Source organism: Mustela nivalis (genome assembly GCF_964662115.1).
Source record: "Mustela nivalis genome assembly, chromosome: 2".
Taxonomy (NCBI): Eukaryota; Metazoa; Chordata; class Mammalia; order Carnivora; family Mustelidae; genus Mustela; species Mustela nivalis.
The window spans coordinates 112,574,938-112,597,171 of NC_139021.1; the positions used below are offsets into that span (position 1 = coordinate 112,574,938).

Genomic DNA, 22,234 nt, shown 5'->3' on the forward strand with positions numbered 1-22,234 from the left:
GTTTTCCACATATAGTATCATATCATCTGCGAAGAGTAATAATTTGACTTCTTCTTTGCCAATTTGGATGCCTTTAATTTCCTTTTGTTGTCTGATTGCTGAGGCTAGGACCTCTAGTACTATGTTGAATAGCAGTGGTGATAATGGACATCCCTGCCGTGTTCCTGACCTTAGAGGAAAAGCTTTCAGTTTTTCTCCATTGAGAATGATATTTGCGGTGGGTTTTTCATAAATGGCTTTGATGATATTGATTTATGTGTCCTCTATCCCTACACTTTGAAGAGTTTTGATCAGGAAGGGATGCTGTACTTTGTCAAATGCTTTTTCAGCATCTATGGAGAGAATCATATGGTTCTTGTTCTTTCTTTTATTGATGTGTTGTATCACATTGACTGATTTGCGGATGTTGAACCAACCCTGCAGCCCTGGAATAAATCCCACTTGGTCGTGGTGAATAATCCTTTTAATGTACTGTTTAATCCTATTGGCTAGTATTTTGGTGAGAATTTTTGCATCTGTCTTCATCAAGGATATTGGTCTATAGCACTCTTTTTTTATGGGATCCTTGTCTAGTTTTGGGATCAAGGTGATGCTGGCCTCATAAAATGATTTTGGAAGTTTTCCTTCCATTTCTATTTTTTGGAACAGTTTCAGGAGAATAGGAATTAGTTCTTCTTTAAATGTTTGTAGAATTCCCCCGGGAAGCTGTCTGGCCCTGGTCTTTTGTTTGTTTGGAGATTTTTAATGACTGTTTCAATATCCTTACTGGTTATGGGTCTGTTCAGCCTTTCTACTTCTTCCTGGTTCAGTTGTGGTAGTTTATATGTTTCTAGGAATGCATCCATTTCTTCCAGATTGTCAAATTTGTTGGCGTAGAGTTGCTCATAGTATGTTCTTCTAATAGTTTCTATTTCTTTGGTGTTAGTTGTGATCTCTCCTCTTTCATTCATGATTTTATTTATTTGGGTCCTTTCTCTTTTCTTTTTGATAAGTCGGGCCAGGGGTTTATCAATTTTATTAATTCTTTCAGAGAACCAGCGCCTAGTTTCGTTGATTTGCTCTATTGTCTTTTTGGTTTCTATTTCATTGATTTCTGCACTGATCATTATGATTTCTCTTCTCCTGCTTGGCTTTGGGTTTCTTTCTTGTTCTTTCTCCAGCTCCTTTAGTTGGAGGGTTAGGTTGTGTACCTGAGACCTTTCTTGTTTCTTGAGAAAGGCTTGTACCGCTATATATTTTCCTCTCAGGACTGCCTTTGTTGTGTCCCACAGATTTTGAACCATTGTATTTTCATTGTCATTTGTTTCCATGATTTTTTTCAATTCTTCTTTAATTTCCCAGTTGACCCATTCATTCTTTAGAAGGATGCTGTTTAGTCTCCAATGTATTTGGGTTCTTTTCAAACTGCCTTTTGTGGTTGAGTTCTAGCTTTAGAGCATTGTGGTCTGAAAATATGCAGGGAATGATCCCAATCTTTTGATACCGTTTGAGTCCTGATTTAGGACCTAGGATGTGATCTATTCTGGAGAATGTTCCATGCGCACTAGAGAAGAATGTGTATTCTGTTGTTTTGGGATGAAATGTTCTGAATATATCTGTGATGTCCATCTGGTCCAGTGTGTCGTTTAAGGCTTTCATTTCTTTGCTGATTTGCTTGGATGATCTGTCCATTTCAGTGAGTGTTAAAGTCCCCTACTATTATTGTATTATTGTTGATGTGTTTCTTTGATTTTGTTATTAATTGGTTTATATAGTTGGCTGCTCCCACGTTGGGGGCATAGATATTTAAAATTGTTAGATCTTCTTGTTGGACAGACCCTTTGAGTATGATATAGTGTCCTTCCTCCTCTCTTATTATAGTCTTTGGCTTAAAATATAATTGATGTGATATAAGGATTGCCACTCCTGCTTTCTTCTGATGTCCATTAGCATGGTAAATCCTTTTCCACCCCTCACTTTAAGTCTGGAGGTGTCTTCGGGCTTAAAATGAGTTTCTTGGAGGCCACTTATAAATGGGTTTTGTTTTTATTTTATCCATTCTTATACCCTGTGTCTTTTGATTGGGGCATTTAGCCCATTAACATTCAGGGTAACTATTGAGAGATATGAATTTAGTGCCATTGTATTGCCTGTAAGGTGACTGTTACTCTATTTGGTCTCTGTTCCTTTCTGATCTACCACGTGTAGGCTCTCTCTTTGCTTAGAGGACCCTTTCAATATTTCCTGTAGAGCTGGTTTGGTGTTTGCAAATTCTTTCATTTTTTGTTTGTCCTGGAAGCTTTTAATCTCTCCTTCTATTTTCAATGATAGCCTAGCTGGATATAGTATTCTTGGCTGCATGTTTTTCTCATTTAGTGCTCTGAAAATATCATGCCAGCTCTTTCTGGCCTGCCATGTCTCTGGATAAGTCAGCTGCCAATCTAATATTTTACCATTGTATGTTACAGACTTCTTTTCCCGGGCTGCTTTCAGGATTTTCTCTTTGTCACTGAGACTTGTTAATTTTACTATTAGGTGACAGGTTGTGGGCCTATTCTTATTGATTTTGAGGGGCATTCTCTGAAACTCCTGAATTTTGATGCTCGTTCCCTTTGCCATATTGGGGAAATTCTCCCCAATAATTCTCTCCAGTATACCTTCTGCTCCCCTCTCTCTTTCTTCTTCTTCTGGAATCCCAATTATTATAATGTTGTTTTGTCTTATGGTGTCACTTATCTCTTGAATTCTCCCCTCGTGGTCCAGTAGCTGTTTGTCCCTCTTTTGCTCAGCTTCTTTATTCTCTGCCATTTGGTCTTCTATATCACTAATTCTTTCTTTGCTTCATTTATCCTAGCAGTGAGAGCCTCCATTTTTGATTACACCTCATTAATAGCCTTTTTTTTTAATTTAAACTTGGTTAGATTTTAGTTCTTTTATTTCTCCAGAAAGGGCATTTATATCTCCCGAGAGGGTTTCTCTAATATCTTCCATGCCTTTTTTGAGCCTGGCTAGAACCTTGAGAATTGTCATTCTGAACTCTAGATCTGACATATTACCAATGTCTGTATTGATTAGGTCCCTAGCCTTCAGTTACTGCCTCTTGTTCTTTTTTTTTGTGGTGTATTTTCCATCTTGTCATTTTGTCCAGATAAGAGTATATGAAGGAGCAAGTAAAATACTAAAAGTGTGGCAACAACCCCAGGAAAATATGCTTTAACCAAATCAGAGAGATCCTAAATGGTGAGCGGGGAGAAAGGGGATAAAAAGAGGTTCAAAAAGGAAGAAAAAAAAAGAAAAGAAAAGAATTAAAATAAAATAAAATTAATAAAGAAAAATATATAAAATATATATATATATATTAGATAAACTAGTTAAAAACGTTAAAAAAGAAAAAGCTAAATGTTACAAAAAAACTTTACCAGAAGACAAGAAAAAAAAACGAAAAAGAAAAAAATTAAATTAACTGCAAGACTAAAAAAATCACAGGGAAAAAGCCATGAGTTCCGTGCTTTGCTTTCTCTTCCTCTGGAATTTTGCTGCTCTCCTTGGTATTGAAACCACACTCCTTGGTAGGTGAACTTGGTCTCGGCTGGATTTCCTGTTGATCTTCTGGGGGAGGGGCCTGTTGTAGTGATTCTCAAGTGTCTTTGCCCCAGGCAGTATTGTACCACCCTTACCAGGGGCCGGGGTGAGTAATCCGCTCGGGTTTGCTTTCAGGAGCTTTTGTTCCCTGAGCGCTTTCCATAGAGTTCTGGAGGACGGGTATACAAATGGCGGCCTCCTGGTCTCCAGCCCGGAGGAGCCGAGAGCCCAGGGCCCCACTTCTCAGTGCGCCCTCAGAGAACAGCGCCCAGTCACTCCCGTCTGCCTGACCTCCGGCCGTACTCCGAGCTCACCGAGCCTGTGACCGGTTCAAGGTAACCCCGAGCTGCGAGCTTACTGTCGGCTCTGTCTCCGTAGCCGGCTTTCCCGTTCCAATACCCGCAAGCTCTGTGACACTCAGACACCCCCGATCCTTCTGTGACCCTGCGGGACCTGAGGCCACGCTGACCCCGCGTGGGCTTCGGCCCGGTTTAGCCTCTGGAGCGATGTCCCTCAGCAGAACAGACTTTTAAAAGTCCTGATTTTGTGCGCCGTTGCTCCGCTGCTTGCTGGGAGCCGGCTCCTCCCCCTGGGGTCTATCTTCCCGTGGCTTTGGATTCACTTCTCCGCCGGTCCTACCTTTCAGAAAGTGGTTGTTTTTCTGTTTCCGGAATTGCTGTTCTTCTTCTCTTCGATCTGCCAATGGATTTTCAGGTGTTTGCAATCTTTAGATAAGCTATCTAGCTGATCTCCGCCTAGCTAAAGTAGTCTCAGCCTGCTACTTCTCCGCCATCTTGACTCCCTTCCCCCTCACTAGTAAATTTAAAAAATAATTTATGATTGAATGTCTTCCAGGAATTGTCCAAGAACTTATCTGATTGTATTATGACCTGTTTGATAACAAAGCCTTCAGATTTGTCATATTTACGCTTATGCATTCATGACAAATATCTTAGGGAACACTTTTTTTTGTTGTTGCTTAAGATTTTATTTATTTATTTGACAGAGAGAGAGAGAAAGAGAGAGAGGGAACACAAGGAGGGAAGAGGGAGGGGGGAAGCAGGCTTCCTGCTGAGCAGGGAGCTCCACGCAGGGCTCCATCCCTGGACTCTTTGATCATGACCTGAAGGCAGATGCATAATGACTGAGCCACCCAGGTGCTCCAACACTTTTGTTTTTTATGACTTATATTTTTCTTTTTCTTTTTCTTTTCTTTTTTTTAAAAGATTTTATTTATTTTACAGATATTACAAACAGGCAGAGAGGCAGGCAGAGAGAGAGCAGAGAGAGAGGAGGAAGCAGGCTCCCTGCTGAGCAGAGAGCCCGATGCGGGGCTTGATCCCAGGACCCTGAGATCATGACCTGAGCCGAAGACAGCAGCTTACCCCACTGAGCCACCCAGGCGCCCCATGACTTATATTTTTCTTAACACATAGGTCTAATATGATTAAAATATTTCCAAATTATTTGGATGCAATTTTGTGTTAAAATATTGGTAGAGATTAGAGAAAGCAAAATAGAATGGAACTATGGTAAACATCTGGTATATACCTCTGTGCTGGAAGGTAAATATAAACTAAAAATCCCATATTTAAAAACTTAAGAATTTAAATCCATAGGATCCATATTCATTGCCAGCTTCTAAGTACTAGCACATCTGTTGGATGATTCATGCAGTAAGCATAGTTTATCAAGAGAATTCTGAAATTACACAGAAGGTAGCTTCATCACCCCAAAAGAGTAAATTTTCAGGAAGGAGAATCTTTATGGACTTTTCTTAAGCACCACAAAAGAAAATCAGGTCATAAAACTTATCTCTCCCAATGCACAGAGAGTTCATAATGCTCTGAATCCCAGTAAGTAATGTGAAATTCACTGTTTTTCTTGTCTATGATGCAAACATTTAGTGTTTTTGTGAAGTGTACATATGATATTAAATTTTACACATATAGGTTGCTTGCTATGTGTCTAAATGTCATTTACAAAATAGGTCTCCTTGTAGTTATGTTTATTACAGAAAACTCTGAAAAATAAAGGTCAGGCAATGAATGAATGAATAAGATCCCTTATATTTTTGCATTATATAGCATTTGTTATATATCACTATAATATATATTATCCTTCTATTTTATTAAATACTTGGGCAAGGTCATTCATATTTTTAAGAATGTCAATAAACACACACTTTAGTACTCTTTGAGAGAAAGTTCAGTATCAATTAAACCTTCCAGTTGCATAGTACTTTCTTTGTTAGGAACATACCTAAGGAAACAACCATAGAGAGATCCAAATTTTAAGCATTATTTATAAGAGTGAAATATGGTAAGTGGCCCCAAGTGTCCAACAGTTATAGGCTGATTTATGGCATGTTTGGCAGGCAGTCAAGGTCTGATCCCTCAGGGGCAGAGCAGGGCACAGGGCAGGGGGAGTGTGGAGAAGATAGTTAAGAAACACCACAAAACCTTTCAGCATTTAATCTCAGAAAGCCAGCACAGATTAAAGGAGAAAGGAAAGTGTAGGTGAATACCATGGACTTCAAAGAAGATGATTTTGAGAGGTAGGGATGGAGCCAGAGCTATGAGAGGGAAGAGGGTTCTCTCTGAAGAGAGGTGTGTGGGTGAGGTTAAAAAAACACACACACTATTGATACTGAAGAATGTGTTTGGCTCCTCATGGAAGATGATAGGAGCAGCATGCCAGGATATAATAAGCTATTTTTCTCTATAAAGGGTATTACATGGGGCCCAGTTAATGGGCACTGGTTCTGCTTGCTGAGGAAATTGACTTGTCATGGCTTCTGCAGTCCCCAGAGTGATGGTCCAGGTTGCGGATATTGTCACCATAATCAATCAGCAGAGGTGGGGAGGCTCTGCACTGTGGTGCCAGCTGTGTAAGAGAGATCACTTCACTGAGTACAAGCAGGGCTGGATCCAGAGCCATGGGAGCTCTGAGCTCTTGCGGCTGCAGTAACCACTGGGTGCTCTTACTGGAAAATTGGAGAGTGAGAAAAAAGAGATAAATCCTTCTTTTCCCGCCTGCAGCCCCGTACTGTCCCAAGAACTGGTGGTATGACTAGCATCTCTGAAATGACCCTCCATGATTGAGCACTGGCTGCACTTGCTGCCGCGGGTTGGTGTGATGATCAGTGCTCCCTTCCCTACATGATCTCTCTCCTTCCCTGCTTTCCCTCTCTTCTGCTTCCTTGAGATTTCAATCCCTAATACCATGTCAGTATGTCAGCTGATCCTCAGGGAACCAGAGATTTATGGTTTGTAAAGACAAGTCTTCAGAACAGAGAACAGAATAAAAATAAAAAGCAAAGCACATAAATCACATGATGGGCTTATGAGGCACTTGAATATTTAACTGAACAGAAATAAAGGGGAATGAGATAGTGGGGAATAAAGCTCCATGTACTAGATTGTTGAGAAGGAAAGTACTCAAAGTAATTAGAGGGAAAAGAATTGAAGTAGAAACAATTCTAGGTTAGATGTCAAGATTAATTTTCTGTTACTAAGGTTGCTCTTAAAGAATCAGTGAGCCAGTCAACAATCACTTACTGAACTCCTGCAGACTTAGGAAGCATGTTGGGCAGGATGGACTCTCCTTCGGATAGTTCTAAATTGGGGGGAAAAAAAAAACCCTCAAAGAAACACCAGAAAATTTAATCCTTAAAAAAAGAAAACAAGCACAGAGTTTCACAGACCTCTTTCTAGATTCTCATTCTATGACTGTGCAGTTTAGAAACACACACACACACACACACACACACACACACACACACACACACCAAAAACAACAACCAAGAGCCTCTTCCAGCCTTCGGACAGAACAAAAGAGAAGATGCCTAAAGTCTCTTGAGAATAACAGATCTCATGATCAAGGCAGGAGACACACTGATTAGGGAAATGAGACTTGGAAATGAGAAAAGGAAGAATCAAAGGTAGCAGATGTACAAAGAGAAAAATAGAATGGCCTACATTCAGGACAAATGATCAGAGAAAAGAGAGAAATAAGACATCTACAAAGACCAAAAATCAAATTCATAATGAGCAAATTAAGAGAGGACATGTCATAAAACACAATGACAATCATTTACTCCCTGCAATGTACCAGTTCTGAACTATATGGGGAAGATATTAAAGTATTCATGTGACTATAGATCATGGAGTTGTGCTTCTGAAGATTTGGTCTTAGTTACCACCAAGGAACTAAGACTACACCTACAGCCTTCTGTTGCTCTCAAGGTAGAAAATTTTTTATTACCTGAGTGCTCTCAGGTCCTTAAAGTGTCTGTGGAAAAAGATTTATGCTTAGTATTGGAACACCCAGCAAAGAAAATTGGATTCCTTCCATAAAACTACAAAGATAGTCAAACTGTTTTCTAAGACTTTTTAACTTTTTTATTTTTATTTTTAAAAGATTATTTATTTATTTATTTATTTATTTGACAGAGAGAGAGAGAGAAATCACAAGCAGGCAGAAGTAGGCAGAGAGGCAGGCAAAGAGAGAGAGAGGGAAGCAGGTTCCCTGCTGAGCAGAGAATCTGACATGGGGCTCGAGCCCAGGACCCTGGGATCATGACCTGAGACGAAGGCAGAGGCTTATATCACTGAGCCACTGGGGCACCCCTCTAAGACTCTTTTAAATAAGAAATTCAACCATTCTCTCTTTCTAAATAACTTGATGTGTTTATAAATAGAAGGGTTTATTATAGAGTTCATTATAGAGCTACAATTCTTGGTCTTTCCAGGTTATGAATCTTTTTGAGATCAGATGAAAGTCACAGAATGTAGCACATAAAAGTGAACTTCACTTATCCGCACACAATCACCTACAATTGCACACAAAATTCACCAGGTTTTCCAATCTCTTGAATCTGATCTACAAGCTTGTGTTGGAATCCCTAAAAAGGACCACATGTCTTGGGAGGCAGAACTCAGAGCAAAAAAAATTACTGATGTTTGTGTGTCTGCCTGATTTTCTCTTATGCTCTTAAGATTATACTCTCTGTTTCCAATGGAAACATTGGAACATATGCAACAATACTTGAGATTTATGTCAACACTTAGAAGAGACTGCAAGAATAATACCTGAAACTATTTCATGAGGCAACCATCTGTGTAATAAAGGCAGTAACAACAACACCCAGTGAGACCTGCAGAGCCTAAACACAAGGACTCATGGAGGTGCCAATTGGGGCACCTCAAACCGAAAGCTTCCATGGAAAAACGGAGTGCAGCTGCAGCACTGAAGCATGGGATGAGCCTTACAGAGACTGTGGACAGAAATCACAGATGGCTGGGCTGCCTGGGTGACACCTTCAGTTGAGAGTCTGACTCTGGTTTTAGCTCAGGCCATGTTGGCATACTTAATGGTGTCCCAAGTTTCTCTGAGGTGCTGTTCATTTTTCTGCATTCAATTTCTGCTCTATTTCTCAGATTATAGAATCTCTATTATCTATCTATCATCTATCTATCTATCTATCTATACTCAAGATTTCTGATTATTTCTTCTACCAGTTCAAATCTACTGCTGAGCCCAACCAATGAATTTATAATTTTATTTATGGTACTTTCAACACCAGAATTTTCATTTTTTTTCTAAACAATTTTTGCCTCTGGATTGGCATTCTCTATTGGTGAGTTGAGGTCTTCATACTGTGATTTCCTTCTTTAAGTATGATTCACATCCGTTTTTGAATGTATTTTTTCATGGCTATTTTGAAAATTTTGTGTATTAAATCTGGCGTTACCCTACTCAAAGGCAATTTCTGTTGCCTGTTTTTTTTTTTTTTTTTTTGCCCAAATATGTGTTCCTATCCCTATTTCTTCGCACTTATATTTGTTGTTACTGTCGAAAACTGGACATTTTGGATAATATATTGTAGCAACTGTGGGTACTGAGTCCCCTCCATGTTTCCAGGCTTGTTGTTATTAACTTGTCTTATTTGTTGTGTGACTTGGTTGGCTGTTCTGAAGTCTTTTTCTTCCACAGTGTGAAGCAGCAGGTTTCCTCAGATGGTGCAGCTGGACATGTAGACAGTCACCCTGGGGTGGTGTAGTTTTGTCTCTCCATCATCACTGTTAAGCTGTCTGCTGCATTTTCGTGTTACTCATCTGCCCAATCATACCCATACCCACCATACCCATGGTCCCGTTAGTTACCTTGTGATTTATCTACTTTTTTCCCCAGTGTGCTGGGCATCACCTCTTCAACTGTCTGATTCAATTACATCTGGGCAGAGGTAGATTTTTAGGCTAGTCTTTAGCATCTGTTTGAACCCTAGGAGGGCTCTCAATGGCCTCTTTCCCTGGGTCTTTGGTAAACGAGCTGGTCAATGGCTCAGCTTGTCAATATGAGCTAAGAGAGACTACTGTCTTGAGCTCCTTTCACTTGAATTGCCCACACCCTTTGTGGAGAATTCTGGAGCTCGCTTTTCTTATGGACTTCTGCTCACCCTAGAAAAACTCTCTGAGCCACACTGGGCACCAGGTGAGACAGTAGACTCTGGTCATTTCAGCTTGCCTCTCAGAAGCATGAAAGCTGGTCCCCAGGTGAGCTGTAGTGAGGGTGGCTAGGGCCCCAGGATTCTCAGTCTGCCATGCTTTCACTGGAGCCTCCATTTTGTGGGGAGAGGCTGTGTCAGAGAAGGGAGGTCATGGCCTCTTGGCTACACTTAGCAGGAATATAACCCTTTTAACTTGGGGTTGAAGGAAATGAGGAATGTGGGTTGCCTATCCCTCTTGATGAGATACACTAAGCCTTGATTGAGAGCAGAGGGAGAAGGGACCCTATCTTCTTGGCTATGCCCATCTGCAGAAGACCTTCTGCTAAGCCCATCTGGCGATTCTGGTAATGAGGGAAAGAATAGTTTGTGGCTCAAATGCCATAATATTCATACACCATTTTAAAAAGTTTTCTTGAATCAAAGTTTCTTCATTTGCTACCACCCTGAGGACAATTTCTAGATATCTTTACTTTTAAAATCCTTTTTCCACCAGCTTTGCTGGCTTCACTGGGGAGTGGGTCCTTGGAGCTTCTCACAGTCGTCCTGGAAGTGGAACTCTATATGGTGTATTTATTACTAACCTCTTTATTATGTTTATCCTGAGTAATTAAAAAAATAAAATTGGAAACATCTAATAGAGCTCAGTATTCTGCTTTTTTCTTTTAATATTGTGTACATGTTCTTTTCCCAAGTCACATTACATTTTTTTGAAGATCATGATTTTTAATGACTGCCTTGACATTTCCACTCTATGGAGGTATCAAAACTTCCCTGGGGGCCCCCAAACTGTTAATGTTGCTACAGTTTTCTGTGCTCCACCATGCTATGCTTTGTTCGGGGGGTTGTCCTTCTAAAGCACATATCTAATCACATTATTTTTTCCTCCGAGACCCGTTGCTTGGGTGCTGTTTATACGGGCAAGATATCAGATGTGCTGATGCACTACTCAAGCTGCCAGCCTCCAAGGTGTTTATCCGTGATGCCAGAGGCAGTTGCTGTCCTGAGCGTGACATTTGAGAACCCTCACATCCTACCCAACCAACCGCTCAGCCTCTATCACCAGCGAATCCCCCATTTCTTGCTGATGCAGGCACTTGCCCACCCCTGTACTACCTGGCACATTCTTACCTCAGTGTTGGGTGTTGGGCTCACCTTTAATTCTATCTCCCTTCTGTCTGAGAATTACTGCTATAGACCTTTCATTGTGGCTTCAAGCCAGAACTCCTTTTCTGCCCCCATGCAAGCTCTTTGTGATAGGCATTTTCCTGGGAGATGTGTCCTGTCATAATGATCACTTTAGATCACTTTTTTTTCCTTTTGACAGTGCTTTAAACATCTGGTCATTCTATCTTATTCCCTCCTCCTTCTCTTGGTTACAGACCTCCGCAGGGCTCAGCACCTCACTAAGGAAGTGCTGTCATGCCTTTCACTGATAAAATGAATGATGGGGAGAAACAGTCATGTGGCTATATTTTCTTTCCTGCACACTGGGGAAAGCCTTGATCACCTCCCTCTAAAAATCCACTTCCTGTCACCTGGAGATAGGTGGCAGACAGCAATCTGAGTCTCTCTCTCTCTCTTACTTTTTTCTCTTTTTTTTTTTTTTTGAGATATAATTCACACGTCATACAATTAATCCATTTCAGGTGTACAATTCAGTGGCAGAATCCCTTTGCAAGTTTTGTGGGAAGGCTACTCTTAAATGAAACAGAACTGTGATGAAAGAGAATATGTGGTAATCTTTCACACATAATGGGAGTTGATTAGTGGTTGTGACCCCACTAGCTCAAACACAGGAACTCTTACTCCGTGAGCTAGATGTCCAGGTTATTTGGCAGGAAACACTTCATAGATAATTCTGAATGAGTGTTGGCCATTGTTCCTCACTGGCTTGAATACAGGTCTTGCCCTTTTCCATCCTTCTATTGTTTGGGTGGTTTTTTGTCTTCAGCTCATTTCCAAGTGGGGTTATTTGCAATGGAACAAAGAGGGGGATAATTTTACTCAAGCATTTGGTAGAAGAAAGGTGAGAGAGAGGTTATAAAAGAAAGGGAGGAGTGTGGGGAAAAAAGAGTGGAGGCTTGGTTGGGTCAGCACTAAGTTGCTAACAGCAGAGCTGCTGTGCTTACTTTGGAGTCTTTGTGACAGAATCTAATTGCCCTGTCCATCTTGTTGAGGATTTTGTGTGGGGATGGGGGCTAGGTTTCTCCCTGCACTCAGTGTGTTCTTGCTACCTGTTGCCAGGATCCACAGACAGACAGCTGTGTTAATGGCATATGATAGATTGGGTGTGAGCTCATGGCAGGAGCTGCAAATTATTCAAGACTTTCACCCAAGAATTTGGACTTAGACTACCCTTTTATCCGGGTAATGCTGCAATCACTCACAGAATAGAAAAACTGCCTCAGTCTGCCAAGGGCAATCAGGGAGGGCTGTCTCAGAACCCTGTCCATTGACCTTGTGTTGGGCAGAATGGCAAAGGTGTCTGTCTGTTCATAGCCATTATGGGGTGATAGGATACTATTCAGGCTGGGTCTCCTAATGGATGGTTTGAGTGTGTCATCTGAACTTTCCCTCTTTTCCAGCAGAAGCAAGTGTGATAAAATGGGCTAAGAAGAGCATTTGAAGGTCGTTTGTCGGTTTGTTTTAGTATAACCATCTTTTGTTCAATAGTAAGGGTATGCATTATGCTTGAAATACTATAGCCAGTTTAAGTTATAAAGAAAAGCAAAACAGATTTTCTTCAATCAGGAAATTAAAAAAAAATTTTAAGAGTTAAAAAATTTATTATTATTTTTTAAATTTTTTAATTTTTTAAATAAACATATAATGTATATTTATCCCCAGGGGTACAGGTCCGTGAATCGCTAGGTTTACACACTTCACAGCACTCACCATAGCACATACCTTCCCCAGTGTCCATAATCCACCACCCTTTCCCAACCCCTTACCCCCTGCCCCCCTCAGTTTGTTTTGTGACATTAAGAGTCTCTTATGGTTTGTCTCCCTCCCGATCCTATCTTGTTTCATTTATTCTTTTCCTACCCCTCAAACCCCCCACATTGCATCTCCACTTCCTCATATCAGGGAGATCATTTGATAGTTGTCTTTCTTCATTCAATCAGGATATTTAAAAAAAAAAAACACTTCATTCCAATGACTTTCCCCCCATCTCTCCTGTTGAGGGAACCCAAATGCACATTCTGTTGTGCAAATCAAAACAACTGATTTTCCCATTGGTCACATACCTTCAAGTATCTGATGAGGGTCTCCACATAGTCTCTCTCATGTGTTTCAGGGAGTTGATCAAACTTGATTACATATGACTCATAATTTTAGCTGATGCCTTTGAAATTGTTATCAAATATAAGAAGTGTTACATTCTGGGGCACCTGGCTGGCTCAGTGGGTTAAGCTGCTGCCTTCGGCTCAGGTCATGATCTCAGGGTCCTGGGATCGAGTCCCGCATCGGGCTCTCTGTTCAGCAGGGAGTCTGCTTCCCTCCTTCTCTCTGCCTGCCTCTCTGTCTACTTGTGATCTCTCTCTGTCAAATAAATAAATAAAATCTTAAAAAAAAAAGTGTTACATTCCTCAGAAGTCTTCAAAAGCTGGTCCTTGGAGCAGGTAGTAATTTGGGAATGAGGAATACGCTTCTCATTATCGTTGTCATTATGTATTTTAACAATCCACATGTGAAGAGTTTTGTACTGAGCCTGTGAGGTGAAAAGGTTAAGTTATTAATAATATTAATGAGTTCTGTGGAGTTACAATGCTATTATAAACACATTTATTGATAAAACTAGCATGTTCAGAGTTGGGAGATCTCTGTAGGAAGTCAGTATATTTGGATTGTGTCAAGTAGAGGAAAGCTATATAAAAAAATAAATGATTTTACTATTGTGGGTGCCAAGAAAGTGCTGTGTGAATCTATCACCCTCAATGAGTTCCTAGCTCAGACCACTGCCTGGGAGACACTAAAGAGACTATAAGTACCTCACGCCTTCATCATCATTTCAGAGATAGGGAAATGGAAGACGCCCTTAAAACCCTCAACTCCTGCATATATTTGAAAGGGATCCCCATGTAATAAGTGGGCTTCTTCTTACGAAGGCAAGTGTTTCCTGCTCTGTGATAAATAGACATGTTGCCCTTAGTACTCATCAGTGTCCTTTCTGTCTTTATCAGAACAGGGTACTTCAGGAAGCTGAACCCCACACCCCCGCTGTGACAGTAGCATGGAACAGAAGAACTGCAGGGGAGATGTGGGGACACGTTGCCTGAGTTCAGCTCTGAGAGCGAGCAGAGGCACAGCCAAGCAGCAGGGGAGAGTCAGCAGGGCTCTTGGGTTCTAGACACTGTCTTATTGTGCTCAACAAAATCCCATCAGGCCTTCTTGGATTCACTATTACGTTTTTTAAAGTGACAAAACAGACCTCTGATTTGAAGAAGGGAGGACCGTGAGTGACATGTAAGGTAGAGACTGCCCACATGCCCTTTAGGTGTCATACACTTTATGTGGTTTAACCATTGGGGTCGAAGTAAAGGTGTCAGTGGTGGAGATTTAGGAAGGATCGAGAAGCAGATGCTCTCTCTAGCAGTTTGCATGTACTGGGGACCCCCTAAGAAGCTAATGTATGCACATGATGCATCAGCATCAGGCCAGTGGAGGACGAGGTTGGAGAAGATACCTGGGAAAATGGAAAAGCATCCCTTTTATGAGATCAGTATAACTGGAAGCCTAAAATATGTTGTCAGACTCTCTTAGGTTGTGAGATTTAGATGTTTGAAATAGGAAAATTATAAATTCATCTGATGTCCTAATTTCACTATGTGCTGAGGGGATAAGCATCATATGCACAGATTTTTGTTGTGTATGCAGGAGAGTACAGTTTGCTGACCCCAGAATACTGGGAGTAAAGCAGAATTCCAAATCTCACAGGTGTTTGCTTTTGACTGATATTAAGAATAGTACTTCCAACCTCTTTGGGGGAGTTGTTCCTGCCTTTTGATTATTGTAAATAGCGTTGCCATTATCTCCATATGAAAGCTTTTATTTACATGCCTGTGTTCAGCCATTTAGGGTATGTGCCTTAGGAATAGAACTGCAGTAATTCTACATGCAAATTTTTGACGAACCACCAAACTGTTTTCCACACCGACTGAACATTTTCACATTCCCACTAGCAGTGGGTGATGGTGTTGATTTCTTGGCATCTTTGCCAACAGTTGTGACTTTCCATTGTTTTGATTATAGCCATCCTAGTAGGTGTGTAGTGGTATCTCATTGTGGTTTTGATTTGTATTTCCCTAATGAATAATAATGATGTGGAACCTCTTTCTGTGTGCTTTTTGCCATCTGTAAGTCTTCTTTGGAACAGTATCTGTGCAAGTTCTTGGCTCCTCCTCGGATTGTCCTTTTGTCCTTGAGCAGTGTATAGCTTGCTTTCCCATTCTTGTCCTTTAAAAGTGGCATTGTGAAGCATGTCCTCGTTTGTCATGGACTTTTTTCACACAATGTTATGTCTGCGGTTTCTTCATGCATGCTAACTGCTGCCTTATTGCTCACTTTGCATTCACAGTTTATTTTCCTTTATGCTTCTGATGGGCATTTCATAGTTTCCAATTTTTGCCTATTCCAAAACAGGCTGCAGTGAAAATTCCAATGTGTCTCATGGTGAGCATTTCTATTTGTGTCTGTTGGTGCTGGTGGCTATTGAAGGATTCACTGATAACAGTTTATACCATGAACAATTGGTCTGAGTGATCTTGAGCCTTGGACACAGCTGGGATCCATGGGTTATCATTTCTAACATAGAATCTCCTTAAATGAGAAGTTCTTGACCCTCCTTAGCAAGCAACCACCTCTTGTTACATTGGAAAGTACGTTGACAAGTGGCCTCTCCAGGGGAGAGGGGTTTCTAAGGACAGAAAATATGTCTTGCTTTCATTGTTTTTTCTGTCCCAGATGGGATTTTGCCTCCTCTGGAGTTAATAGATGCAGTGGAGACTTAATGGACCAGGTGGTTATGGAATACCAATAAAATAAAAGATCTCCCTTGGTAAATATCATAAGATTTGCTAAGACATGGTGTTTTCTTTCCTTTTTGCTTGTCCCTAGAACTGTTTGCTCTGCACTTTCTTAGATTACTTCATGGAGTGCTCTTACTGGTAACAGATCAGGATCTTCAACTCCAGCTGCACCCGGAGGTCCAGAGCAAAGCTGCTCTGTACTAGCCCTTTAGTGAGTGTCTTTCTGCCAGTGCCAGACATGTATTTCTAAAGTTCTTTAAAGATGTGTTAGATTATTTTATGAGTTATTTCATCAACTCTAAAGTAGATAAAGCTCTAGAGCTAATTAATGGACTTGCCTTCACTTCCTTCAGTGTAATTAAGAATGTCAATATTATTCACTTTGCTTATTAAAATAAAAACACTTCTGGATTTAAAGTTTGAAGGGACAGGGTGTATGATGTCTTTATGATGATCTTTTATCTTGTTTGCCACTAATTAAAAGACCGAATGAGATTTCTTCAGAAGAAGAAGAAAAAAAAAAAAAAAACTTCAAATAACAATGTACATTGGCTAGGAAAACTTTCCTTAAAATTATCACCTGGCTTTATGAGTTTGTTATTTTTGGAAGTTCTATTCCTGTGACTTTAAAAACCCTTTTTCTACCAATTATGACTGTACAATATAGATGAGATATTTATTTAGTCCATTTATAAGCCCTTTTCGGTCCTGGCTTAGTTGTGTTTGTTCTAGATCATTTAGTAGATTAATGCCTGTGCTGCCTGTGTAGTGAAAGATTGAGGGTTTTCAGAACTGGAAAGACCTGGTTCTCTTCTTCATCACTGGAGTATCCAGAGACAACTCCCTTAATCTCCCAAGTCTTAGCCTCTGCATATTTAAAACAGAAATAATAGTATTTGCCTTGGAAGGTTGGTATGAGTTAAACCCCATTGACAGAAGAAGTACAAAGATTTACTATATGGTAATCAAGAAAGAATTGTCTTTCCTTGCAAAAGTGGGCCATGCACACAGCGATAAAACGAGGTGCCTGATAAGAGGAAACACTAGGGACGCCTGGCTGGTTCAACCAGAAAAGCATGCAACTCTTGACCCCGGGGTGTGGATTTGAACCCCCCATATTAGGTGTAGAGATTACTAAAACAATAAAAGTAACTTAAAAAATAATAAAAAAAAAAACTTAGAAAAACATTTTTCAGGTTTGAAGGGAATCCTGGCTTTCATCAGGATTCATGTGAACATGGCTGGGTGATCAGTTTCTTCATGCACGAAGGCATAATCTGGGTCCGACCTGCAGCACTGTGGACACAGGGGGGTTGGCTCCCCTCACTTCTGTTTCTGGAACATGTGCACCTGGGGGTGGACACCCTGAGCATGGAAGAGAATGTGGGGAGAGAGCAGAAGGGAACTTAGAAGGGTAAATGTCTTTCAAATATTTCTATAAAAATAGAAGGCACTTTACTTCTCTTTTAAAAAATATTTTATTTATTTACTTGTCAGAGAGAGAGAAAGAGAGAGAGAGTGCAGGCAGACAGAGCGGCAGGCAGAGGCAGAGGGGGAAGCAGGCTCCCTGTTGAGCAAGGAGGCTCAATGTGAGATTTGATCCCAGGACACTGGGATCATGACATGAGTTGAAAGCAGTCACTTAATGGACTGAGCCATTGTGCAGTATTATGCCTTCATCAGAAAGGATGAATACCCAACTTTTGTTGCTACTTTTGTAGCAACATGGACAGGGCTCGAAGAGATTATGCTGAGTGAAATAAGCCAAGCAGAGAGAGTCAGTTATCATAGGGTTTCACTTCTTTGTGGAGCATAACAAATAACATGGAGGACATGGGGAGATGGAGAGGAGAAGGGAGTTGAGGGAAATTGGAAGGGGAGGTGAACCATGAAAGACTATGGACTCTGAAAAACAGCCCGAGGGTTTTGAAAGGGTGGGAGGTGGGAGCTTGGGGGAACCAGGTGGTGGGTATTAAGGAGGGCATGTATTGCATGGAGAACCTGGTGTGGTGCAAAAACAATGAATACTATTACGCTGAAAAGAAATTTTAAAAAAATTTTGAATCACACAAAAAAGAAAAGAAATTAAAAAGAAATAATAATAATAATAATAAAAAAAAAATGGACTGAGCCAGCCAGGCATCCCAGAAAGCACTTTACTTTGCAAGGTGCCCCAGTGACTGGGTTCTCTCATCTTCGGGGGATAAAGGCAGGCACCAGGAATAGCAGTTTTTCAGGAGACAGAGGCTCCTGTTTTTGTTTTTGTTATTCCCTTTTATCTCACTTGTGCAGAGAGTCTGGGTCCCTCGGAGGTATATAGAGTAAAAAGACCTCCTAAAAATCAACCAGGCCAGAGCTGCTCCAAGTTTTGGAGTAAGAGAAGTGCTTGGCAATGTGGCACCTGTAGGCAGAACTTCTCCTGGGAGCCAGGAGACTTACCATCATCCTGTAACACTCAGTGCAGCTCCCCAGGCTTTGTTCTGGGAACAAGGGTAAGGGTGAATCTGCTCTCCAGTGAGATACAGGCAGAGTCTTCATGCCTCACCAGGTTGCCTTTATTTGTACTAACAGAGAGATCCTGGGAATCATTTCCAAAGCCCCAAACAAGGGAAAGCAGGCCCCTTTTGTTAGGGTCAGGGATGACTATTCAGGAGCAGATTTTAACATTATAATGAGGCTGAGGGAACTATTGGTCACTTCTGGCACTTTCTGATTCATCTGGGTGATGAGTCTTCCTCAAATGCATTTCTGTTCTCACAGGCAACATTGATATCTAGGCAGAACTTTCTACTAGAAATTTCCTAGTTCAGGGGTTCAGGCCGGTGACAGAACCGGGGTTCTTGGTCTATTGATTTGGTCTACTCATCATATCTTTTCATTGATCCTTATCCCAATGTTTTACAAATAGAATGCCCGCAAAACAACATGTATAGAAGAATATGCACCATCAAAAGCTGATTCCAAGCTGTCATCCTGCTGCATTTCAGGAAGGCATTTTAGACTTTTCAAGGTGCTGGTACCTGCTGCCTTGTTCTTTGGTGAGGGGTTGGGGCCATGATTTCTGTTGATTCCTGAGTCCACTGCACATTCTGAACCACTACTCTCTGTATGAGCTAGAGAACTGACAGAAGTTTCAAGAAGCGGTAAGATGCTGGACAAAACTCATTCAAGGGGCGCCATGTTTCTACCTATAAACTCCTAGACCCAGCAAGACCCACCTCATGGCTTCATTCTTTGTTTGTTTGTTTCTCCTGAGGATGTCTCTGTGCTCTCTTCTTTCCATCTTTATAAGTAATTCTACCCTGAAATTGGGAAGACATTTCAGTTATGGTTTTGGCCACACGTTGGGTGATTTGGACATTGCTTCAAGCCCTGTGTCCTGACCGCTTTACTAGAATGGGCTTGGGGATCATTCCCTGAGGAGTGGCTCTCGGTTATTTGACAACTGGAAAAGATGATGTGAACAGTACTTACTTCCTCGGGATAGATTTTCATGTGGGCTATGTGATCCCAGGGTCTTGGTTCCCTGGAAGTCATTCCCTCCAAATTCTCCAGTGGCAGAAGCACAATTTACTTCACTCTCTTCCGGGTAAAAAATTTTTCTGAATAATGGAGAGTTAAATACTATTGCTGATCAACTAGCCTAGTATAATAAATCATACAAAGGTGGTCATATTATTATGGTTGCTGTTTGTTCTATACATTCAACTATTATTGATTTAGTGCCTACCATACATCAGGCACAATTCTTGACACCAGTCATATGGTAGTGAACAAAATGGCCCAAGTTACCTGTCCTCATAGAGCTTTATAATAGGCAGTATCATATTATTCTGTGGAAGAATAAACACAACTCAGAGAGTTTCTGTGGCTTATGTCGCTACCATTAGGTGGTCATCAGTGTTTGGATTTAAACCCAAGACTTTTCTTAAAGCTAAGATTCCATTTATTCGTTTTGAAATGTGTAAATGATCCAGATTATGGGCAGAAATAATCACCTTCCATGGGAGAATATTTGTATAAATATCATTTGAATTAAAAAAAGAAAGGAAGTCCCGGAACACGCTAGTGGAGCCGAAGATGGCGGCGGCAGCGGTGGCTGCAGCTGGGACCCCACCTGGGCTGAGGTGGAGGAGCCGCCGGCTCTGACCTCGCTCGGGCTCCGGTGCGCTCGGTGGAGCGTGTGCGAGGCCCCGCGCGTCGGGCAAGGGCGGCGGCGGCGACTCTGCGCCGCCCGGAGGAGCGCCCCGGCGGCGGCGCTGCTGCGGCTGAGGAGCAAGCGGGCTCCCGGCCTCCGCGTCCTCCTGCTCCCCGGGCCCCCCGCCTCCTGGGGGGGGGGGCGGGCAGCAGCGGCGATGTTCTAGGTCCTCTCTTATGGGCGGCTGGTGGCCCGCGCTGTGCTCGGCGGCCTCGCGCAGACCGACCCCAGGGCCGCTGGCGGCGGTGGCGGTGACTACGAGCTGGTGACGGCCGGCTGTGGCTTCAGCAAAGACTTCCGCAAGGGCCTTCTCAAGAAGGGCGCGTGCTACGGGACGGCGCGTGCTTCGTGGCCCGGCACCGCTCGGCAGACGTGCTCGGGGTTGCAGATGGTGAAGGAGGGTGGAGACACTATGGAGTTGATCCATCGCAGTTCTCAGGGACTTAATACGGACGGTTCGTCCCAAATAATCCCATCGGAATCCTCACCACAAGCTACTGTGAGTTGCTGCAAAATAAAGTACCTTTGCTTGGTAGCAGTACTGCCTGCATCGTGGTGCTGGACAGAACTAGTCACCGCTTACACACAGCAAACCTGGGTGATTCAGGCTTTCTGGTTGTCAGGGGTGGTGAGGTTGTGCACCGATCAGATGAGCAGCAGCATTACTTCAACACTCCATTCCAGCTCTCAATTGCACCACCTGAAGCCGAAGGAGTCGTCCTGAGTGACAGCCCGGATGCTGCTGATAGCACATCTTTTGATGTCCAGTTAGGAGACATTATTCTGATGGCAACAGATGGACTTTTTGACAACATGCCTGATTATATGATTCTTCAGGAGCTAAAAAAAAAAAAATAAAATAAAGAATTCAAATTATGAAAGTATACAGTAGACGGCAAGAAGCATTGCTGAGCAAGCCCATGAGCTGGCCTATGACCCAATTTATATGTCACCTTTTGCACAGTTTGTATGTGACAACGGATTGAATGTGAGAGGTGGAAAGCCTGATGACATCACCGTCCTTCTTTCATTAGTGGCTGAGTATACAGACTGACTCGCCTAGGTGTCAACTCTGGCCTTTCCTTTCATCTTCCCAAATTCTCCCCTGCCATGTGTGCTGATCCTGCTGGCAGAACTGTTTCTTTGCCACTGATCTTGATGGCCAGTGATGTAAGCCTTTGCCTGTCTTTTTGAGACCTGGTTGAGATCTTTGTGGAGAACCACTACTGTCGTTCACTAGCTCGTATCTGCCAGCAACTTTGAAGAGAATCAAGATTTGAAGATTGACCTTCACTTCTTACTGTCGTTTCTATGATGGAATGAAGGTTTTCAATGCCAGAATGGCTATTGTGTTTTAAAAATGGTTTAAGTATTGAAAATGAGTGAATTCAAAATTACAGTGTGTAAAGGGGATTTTAAAAGTCTAACACAAAATGTATGTTATGGTACATCTACTAGAAACATACATTATCATCAAAAGAAATGTTACACATGTACTATACAGTCTTTGTTATGATGATTGGTGTGGCTTTATGTTTTCATTATAAACTCCTATTTTTCAGGGGCTTATAATTCTGCTCTAAAACATTGCTCTGGATTGTGAAATCATCATCCCAGGAGCTTTTTCGTTAAAAATTGGAAGAAAAATTTAGTTTAGTTCTATGGATGCAAATATTTTTCTGGTTTTTAAAAGATGCTTAATTGCACTCCTATGAGGAAAGTTCTGGCAGTTTATTGATAAGTCCAAATTATAGGCTTGTGGCCCCAAGGCTGCCTCCTCTGCAGGAGGCCTTGGGGAGCCTCCCTACCAGATTTTTTCAATAGAAATATTACCCAAGATTATAAAACTCCTCAAATCCTAGGAATTTTAATGTTATAGCTGAAATTCCTCCCAGCTTTCTGATAGGAGATCCCTATGTGGGAGCTCTAGGCCCA

At 41.7% G+C, this 22,234-nt stretch overlaps 1 pseudogene across 1 annotated transcript in view; it reads left to right on the plus strand.

The window, feature by feature from the left end:
* LOC309859346 (protein phosphatase PTC7 homolog) overlaps positions 1-21,603 on the plus strand; it is a 45,511-nt pseudogene extending 23,908 nt beyond the window's left edge. The window contains exons 2-4 of the transcript in view: positions 16,190-16,298; positions 20,147-20,384; positions 20,466-21,603. The product of the transcript in view is annotated as a protein phosphatase PTC7 homolog (transcript). The remainder of the gene's footprint in view (positions 1-16,189; positions 16,299-20,146; positions 20,385-20,465) is intronic.
* The last annotated feature ends 631 nt before the right edge of the window (positions 21,604-22,234 follow it).